Source organism: Phyllostomus hastatus, unplaced genomic scaffold (genome assembly GCF_019186645.2).
Source record: "Phyllostomus hastatus isolate PE091 unplaced genomic scaffold, TTU_PhHast_1.1 phas_contig_86, whole genome shotgun sequence".
NCBI lineage: Eukaryota > Metazoa > Chordata > Mammalia > Chiroptera > Phyllostomidae > Phyllostomus > Phyllostomus hastatus.
The window spans coordinates 64978613-64985517 of NW_025333977.1; the positions used below are offsets into that span (position 1 = coordinate 64978613).

At 35.5% G+C, this 6905-nt stretch overlaps 1 non-coding gene across 1 annotated transcript; it reads left to right on the forward strand.

Moving 5' to 3' along the window:
- The first annotated feature begins 1142 nt into the window (after positions 1-1142).
- On the forward strand, positions 1143-1306 carry LOC123827626. Its single transcript, XR_006787284.1, has one exon. It is a non-coding gene; the product is annotated as a U1 spliceosomal RNA (small nuclear RNA).
- The last annotated feature ends 5599 nt before the right edge of the window (positions 1307-6905 follow it).

The following is a 6905-nucleotide window of genomic DNA, read 5'->3' on the forward strand; positions in this document are numbered from 1 at the left end:
CAGTTACTGTTATTTTAAAAAACTAAACATAACATTACCATGCAATGCAGCACTTGTGTTCCTTGGTTTTAACCCAAAGGATTTGAAAATGTATGCCAACGCAAAACCCTATACACTGATGTTTGTAGTACCTTTATTAATAATTGCCAAAACTAGAAAACAAACAAGCATCTTTTCATAGGTAAATGAATAGATAAATAACTGTGGTACATCCAAACAATGGAATATTGTTCAGCACTAAAATAGATGTACCTCAAGCCATGAAAATATATGAAAGACTCCTAAATTCATATTATTAAATGAAATAAACTAATTTGAAAAGGAGTCATATTGTATGATACAGATTACAAGACACTCTGGAAAAAACAAAATTACGGAGACAATAAAAGAATCAATGGTTGCAAGGAGTTAGGAGAGGGAGGTATGAATAAATAGGGCACAGAGGCTATTTGAGTAGTGAACCTATTCTGTATGATAGTATAAGGTATTTGTGTGTTATTACACATTTGCCCCAAACCATAGAATGTACAAAATCAAGAGTGGTTCTTATTGTAACTATGGACTTTGGGCAAAACTACTGTGTCAATGTAGGTTCATCATTTGTAATACAAATACCACTCCAGTGTGAGATTTTGATGATAAAGGACATTGCATATGTGGAGCAGGGAGTATATGGAACCTTTTAATTAATTTTGCTGTGAACCCAAATCTGTGGTAAAAATAATGCCTATTAAAATATGTTTTCACAAAACTTTTGTTTTTATTCTCATTAGAACCATACAGATTCAGTGAGGTAGTAGATTGCCATATATGTATATGCATATATATTAAAATTTACATGTATAAAATTTAATATGTATTCATATACTTTATATATTTTGATGCTTACATTATATATTAATTTATATATACATAAAATTATATATATTTTATAAACATTTAAAAGACAAAATACTATGGATTTTGGGAGTAGTAAATGAAAGCCTTTTGTTTAGAATATATAGAGAATTATACATTTAATGGTATTTAGAAATAAAATAAAAACAATAATAGATTGGCACGAGTTAAGACCAGAGATATGGTGTCAAAAATTGACATTATATTTTATTTTAAGTTTATTACATTGGTATTAAAATATAGTAAACATTACCTGGCAGGGGACATACTATGATCACGAAGGTGGTTTTCCCAGGGCAAGGCTTACCCATTTCACTCTGGATGTGCTGACCCCTGCAATTTCCCCAAATGTGGGAAACTTGTCTGCATAGTTTGTGATAGTGGGGGACTGCATTTGTTCTCTCCCTTGGAAAAAATATATAGTAAACAATGTCACAAACTTACCCATTTTTAGGAGTTTCCAGATAAAGGGACTACAGCCTGAAACAGATGCAGTTGAATTACACATCTCTCTGAAGTGAACTTGTAGATAAAATTTCCCAAACATCATTGAAAAGAAACCATGTAGTGAAGAGAGTAATTTTATTACATATTAAATGATGATGCACTCCAAAGCTAGTTCATAGTAACAGTGAGTGACAGGTAAAGGGTACATTTGAAAGTAGATGGAAACTTACTGTAACGTAAGCCAATCTGTCTGGTCCAAGTTCTGATTGTTTCTGGAAAGTAACTAAGTGTTGTTACTTTATGCACATGAAAACATACATTTGAAATCTCTACTAGCTCAAGTTACTGATATTACTTATGGTGAATATTTCTGGTCTGTGTAATATATTGACATTACCTGGAAAGATTTTCTCTTTGTGTTTTATTTTTCTTAGTCCAGGCAATGTACTTTCAAGGGTTACATTTGCTCACTACCTGGTGTGCAACTGCAGGCTTTTGTAGGTAAACTTCCCCTTTCTCTTGTCTTCTGAAGCCTTAAAAACCAAACCCCCCTCACTTAGCCCATAATCCAGCTGACCAGCATCTTCCCCCAGTCCTTCTGTCCTTCTACCTTCTTAAACAGCCCTCTTATTTCTCAGGTTCCCCATCCTCCACCTACTTTACCACTCCCACTCAACCACAGTCTTTGTTTTTCATAAACATAAAATTCAAGACAGGACACATGTCAGTGATTTTGCTCCTGCATCAACATGAAGGCTACATATTGAGTATGATATAAAGAACTCTAAGTGAATTTATTTACTCTACTGTTTTGTTTTTTGTTTTTATGAAAAGATCTGTTGCTAAAGGTCTCTGGCTACGCATACAAAAGTCTCACAACTATAAAAAAGAAGAAACAAATGCCAAGCACATCACATCCAGCTGAGAAACCAAATGTTAAGCAGGGACAATGGAAGGGTTGAGCTTGGCAGTTAGCACTGAGACCAAGTGATGACTGCTATTCGGAATAGTAAACATTCTAATGAGCATGGGAAGTTAGAGGATTCCAAATGACAAAGAAGATTGGCATCAGTGCCCACACTGTAGTCACATTATAGCCAGCAGTTTAAAGACGAAAGAGGGAAAAATGCATTTTGTAGTCTTCAACAAAGGAAGAAATGGGAAGATAATATTTTAATTCTTTCCCTATCAAAGACTAGTAAATTAATAATATAATTAATAATACTTTGTGCAAAATGTAGTACATGCACATGCTAGTTGAGAGTAAAAAGTGCTGGTGTTGTAAACTGCTGCATCTAAGGGGTGTTTGGTGGCTTACAAAGCCACTTGCCACGTAGAGCAGTGTGCCTGTGGCTTGGAAACTGGAGGTCTGGTCTTGGGAAAAACTATACTCTGGGTCAGCTATTGTGCATCCTGTGACACCAGGAATGACAGATTACGTACTGATTCCCTCTTCCTTTTCAGCAATTTGAAGTTCATGGGGGAAAAAGTGAGGAGAAGGGGAAGGATCGGAATTCCTGGCTGTTTTGTGTTCCCTAAGCAGATAACACAGTTGCTCTCTGTAGTCCAGGCAAAAGGGTTTGGAAATGAACTTCCCAGTTTTTTATTTTTTACCTGACATTTATTCCTTGTTTGCAATGTGAGATCTCAACCCCATCTCTGTATCTCCAAATATTGTATAAGAATTGTAAATATTTTGGCATTTTGACATCAATAGTCTTAAATTAAGTTTCTAGCATCTATACATGTCTCCCAGCAATTTTATCTGTAAACAAGGAAAAATCATTTTATTAAAATGTTCATGGATATTTAGTGACTCAAAATAATGGGCTAAGCTCATAATATATCTTTATGAACTGATCTCTAGGGAAAAAGGCACATTTTAATAAATTATTGAATTCTTTCAGTAATTCTTACCGTCTCTACATTCAGTATAACCCTAAATACAAGGATTTTGAAAAACAAAGGATAATAAATAAGATTTACTGGTTAATTCTGTGGTAGCTGACAATTAAGAAACCTTTTAAATCAATTTACCCTAATATTTGATGTCTTTATAGTAAAACATTAGAAACTTAGCTAAATGAATTTTCTTAAGATACATCTGTTTAATAGCAGCTAAGCCTCTGTAGCTTTTCAAGGCAAAGTAGTTTAAAAGTCATTTGACAAACATTGGCAGAGGACTTGTTAAACTAAATCAATGATAAGCATCATAAGATTCCAAACTGAGAAAGAAAGCTTATGGATCCTGCTTTCAAATACAATAAAATTCAATTGTCAATGTGTCATAATATAGAATGAGATAGGCAGTATAACAAAAACATAAGCAAAGATTTCAGGAACACTAGAAGAGGAAAGGCTCAATAAGAAGGGGAAGGGCAATCAAATAAATGCTAATTGATCTGGACTTTAAACAATAAATTAAATTTAGGTAAGCAAAGAAGAGAAGAATTTGCCATAGACACACACTTATATGGAGATAAGAAAGTAGTCCCTTATGCACAAAAACAAGATCAAAGCTAGCAATATGGTAAACAGCATTTAGCTCCAAGTGTAGGGTCTGTCACAGATTACACATTCCCTGTTTCTTGTCTCAGCTTTGTTTTTCTCCATAGCACATATTCTACTCAAATATGTTTGATAACTTACATATTCATATTTATTGTCTGACTCTCGGTGTGACAGGATGGCTAACAGTGTGTGTGTATTAACACACACAGAAACGCTTTCTATTCTTGCTTGAATTATAGTTTGACTGCATTTTTCATTGTTCTTTATGATTAGGTGTTCCCATGTGAATAAGCTGTAGTATGGCCAACCTTGGGGTGTGCCAAGACCTTGAAAAATATTTTTGAGAGGCCCTCATTTATTTAAATTATTTGATTAAATACGTATTACAAAATTCATGGGCCCATGTGAGTTATAGTGATTTATCAATGAAAATTTAGAATAATGGATGAGAAGAGTTACTTCTGTATTGATTTACTGTCCAATAAATACCAGGTAGCTCAGATAGACAGAACATTGTCCTGATAAGCAAAGATTTTGGGTTCAATCCCTGGTTAGGACACATACAAGAATCAACCAATGACTGCATTAAAAAGTGGAACAACAAATTTATGTTTCTTTCTTTCTAAACTCAATCAATAAATTTTAAAAAATTAAATTAAATAAATACACACAAATGTTCTCCACAGTGTGCAGGCACCCTCTCTTCCTGCTAAGATTAAGAAACCTTTCTGGATTCTTTATTGCCAAATACGATGCTCCAGGCTAATTTCTTTATCTCTTATATGAAATAAGTAGTGACACTGTTATTATTAACAATGCCATGGATTTTTGGATCCTGTTCATATTTAAACTCTATATATCTTCTTGCCTCTGTAGGTCCTAATACCATTTATTCAATGCTGATTGCATCATTATCCAAGACACTGCATTATCCATCATGCTGCCTGAGATGACCAGCTTTCAATGAATTTCAGAGAGATTCTTATTGTGCTTCATTGATGATGACCACAAATGCAACCATTATCCAGAGAATGCAGAAGAGTATGAAAGATTATTCATCTTCTGCTTACCTTAAAGTTACCATTTGGAAAGTATAATAGTACATCGTCCAAACACACATTCTCTTTAATTCTTTAAGTCATAGCATTATATTCTTGAAATGTGATCTCTTTCAATGTCAGTTACATCACTGCTCTCCACATACCACCACCAGTGGAGAGGACAGATGAGAACAGATGAGGGGCATATGGGTGGACCAAGAAGACCAGTTACCTCTATGTAAGAAGTGCCCACCTGTCCTCTGGTATGGCTTAAGGCTAAGTTGGATGGACACAGTGCCACTGATTCTATTGGAAGCAAGAAGACAGCAATCAGAGGACACTTAGTCATTGTGGAAAAATACCCTCAAAATATTTTGAAATGCATAGTTGTAGCCACTCCTGGAAGATGGTATGACACATGGAACTAGGTACCAGGAGGCAGGGGATCACAGAAAGAGAAACATTTTTTCTGCCAGTACTTACCAGTTGTGGATGATGCAGACCAGAGGCAGCACCATAGACAGAACGTGGACCAGTGAGAGCTGATAGAGAAGAAACAGCTGATACATAGGCCCATACTTGTGGCTCAAGCCCAAGTGGTAGTTTTAATTGTAAGTAGTCCAAATCTCTAAATTCAGCATGTATCCAACATGAGAGAGAGATACTCCACATCAGCATACCAAACAATACAGGCACTCTAAACTTAGAAACCCTTGAAAAATACCAGCCAGTTAGAGTAATTTGCTCATCAGGCCACCCTCCTGAAACCAAAACCTGGGCACAGGATCTCAGGATAACCTCATGGACTTAAATTCTAGAGCTCCTTGCAATATCTAGTCTACCCCACCATGAGGTGGAAGGTCACTGTGTAACACAATGTGAGAAACAGGAATAGGATCTAGTCTGGGATGCAGCCATCCTTCATTGAAAGTCCTCCTTACCAGTCCCAAGCATTTGGAGGCCTAAACATTTCAAATACAGTAACCTAAAACATGGGCCCCATGCAGTGCAGGACATGAGACAGAGTCCCTAAATGTCCATGTCTAAGGGGGGGACTTGTTCTAGCCAATGGAATATAAGCAGAAGTGAAGAGCAATACTTCCAGGCGGAGGACTGGTTAAAAAGGATGAAGAGATTGAGAAGTGCAGATTGGTAGTTACAGAATAGTCACAGGGATGTAAAGTACACTATAGGAAATATGGTTTATAATAGTATTGCAATAACCACACATGGTGCCAGGTCCTAAAAATACACTTTGTAAAGTATATGATTGTCTAACCACCATACTGCACACCTGAAATGAATACCAAAAAACATTGAAAGTAAGCTGTAACTGAAAATATAAATTAAAATTAAAAGAAAAAGACATACACATATCCCACATGCTCTCCCTTGTTTTTTTTTTTTTTTTTTTTACTAGATATTTTATTCCATTACAGTCTTAAAGCCACATGTGGAGTAAATGCATGGAGCAAAGCAGTCTCCCTTCCTCTGTGGCCTATAGGAACATTTTTGACTATGAGATACATGAAAAATAACTTTCCATTTTATCTGAGTCAATATATATTTGGGGTTTTATTTATTTCAGTGGTTGCCTACTCAAGCAAACATAATCTCTCACTAAAATGTAGACTCAAGGGTTTAGAGTTTTGTTTACTTTGTATCTTGTTTTATTTCTGGTGCATAAAAAAATGTCTGCCATGATAGTGGTCTATTGTAATCTCCAGTGATTGTTGTTAAGCATAATCTTCAATACAAAATTCACCTGAGAAAATAAATACTTAGTGGAATCCAGTTTCAGGAGCTATGTGGTAGCAATGGGGCCACAAAGCAGAACAGAAGGAAGATACAATTTATTGTATACAGGCAAACCTCATTTTATTGCACTTTGCTTTATTGCACTTCACAGATGTGTGTGTGTGTGTGTGTGTGTGTGTGTTTGTGTGTGTTTTAACAGACTGAAGCCAAGGCCCTCCAAAAGCAAAAAGACTATGACTTGCTTTATTGTAA